Here is a 1,176-nt window from a genome sequence, read left to right as displayed (position 1 = left end):
TGGATATTTCCATAAAGTTGGATAGAAGATATTTCAGACATTTGAACACAGTCATGATATAAAACAAAGTAGGGAACACACAGACCTCAGGCTGAAGTCAATGTACAGATGTTTTGCTCAAGAAAGTGTTTTATTACCATTTAAAAATTAATTTATTCTTTCTAGGTAGGGCCTGCTTATCATAAGTTTGGTATAGAAATCACCCACCCTATTGTTTTATGACCAAAAATTTACACATTTCTGTTATCTCTCTATCCTAGGAAATACATGGAATTTTAATATCTGATTATGTAAAGTTTTTTTTTTTTTTTTTTTTTTTTTTTTTTTAATATGGAACGCTTCACGAATTTGTGTGTCATCCTTGCGCAGGGGCCATGCTAATCTTCTCTGTATCGTTCCAATTTTAGTATATGTGCTGCCGAAGCGAGCACTGATTATGTAAAGTTCTGATAAAAATTAATCTGGTGCCAGGGTGGAGGATGCAATAAAGACTAGAAGAGGAGCTGGAGCAGATAATCCAAATTTGTATGGAATCAGAAGAGACCCCGAATCGCTAAGGAAATGTTGAAAAGCAAAAATAAAATGGGGGGCATCATGTTACCTGATTTCAAGCTTTATTACAAAGCTGTGATCACCAAGACAGCATGGTACTGGCATAAAAACAGACACATAGACCAGTGGAACAGAGTAGAGAGCCCATATATGGACGCTCAACTCTATGGTCCAATAATCTTCAACAAAACAGGAAAAAATATACAGTGGAAAAAAGACAGTCTCTTCAATAAATGGTGCTGGGAAAACTGGGAAGCTATATGTAGAAGAATGAAACTCGACCATTCTCTTACACCGTACACAAAGATAAACTCAAAATGGATAAAAGACCACAATGTGAGACAGGAATACATCAGAATCCTAGAGGAGAACATAGGCAGTAATCTCTTTGATATTGGCCACAGCAACTTCTTTCAAGATATGTCTCCAAAGGCAAAGGAAACAAAAGCGAAGATGAACTTTTGGGACTTCATCAAAATCAAAAGCTTCTGCACAGCAAAGGAAACAGTCAAGAAAACAAAGAGGCAACCCACGGAATGGAAGAAGATATTTGCAAATGACAGTACAGACAAAAGGTTGATACCCAAGATCTATAAAGAACTCCTCAAACTCAATACACACAAA

At 36.4% G+C, this 1,176-nt stretch overlaps 1 non-coding gene across 1 annotated transcript; it reads right to left on the bottom strand.

Moving 5' to 3' along the window:
• Positions 1-324: 324 nt before the first annotated feature.
• LOC131822852 (U6 spliceosomal RNA) lies at positions 325-431 on the bottom strand. The gene has a single exon (XR_009350339.1). It is a non-coding gene; the product is annotated as a U6 spliceosomal RNA (small nuclear RNA).
• Positions 432-1,176: the final 745 nt, after the last annotated feature.

This window comes from Mustela lutreola, chromosome 1 (genome assembly GCF_030435805.1).
Source record: "Mustela lutreola isolate mMusLut2 chromosome 1, mMusLut2.pri, whole genome shotgun sequence".
NCBI lineage: Eukaryota > Metazoa > Chordata > Mammalia > Carnivora > Mustelidae > Mustela > Mustela lutreola.
Note: the sequence above shows the minus strand (reverse complement) of the source record. Positions and strands in the feature narration are given on the sequence as shown.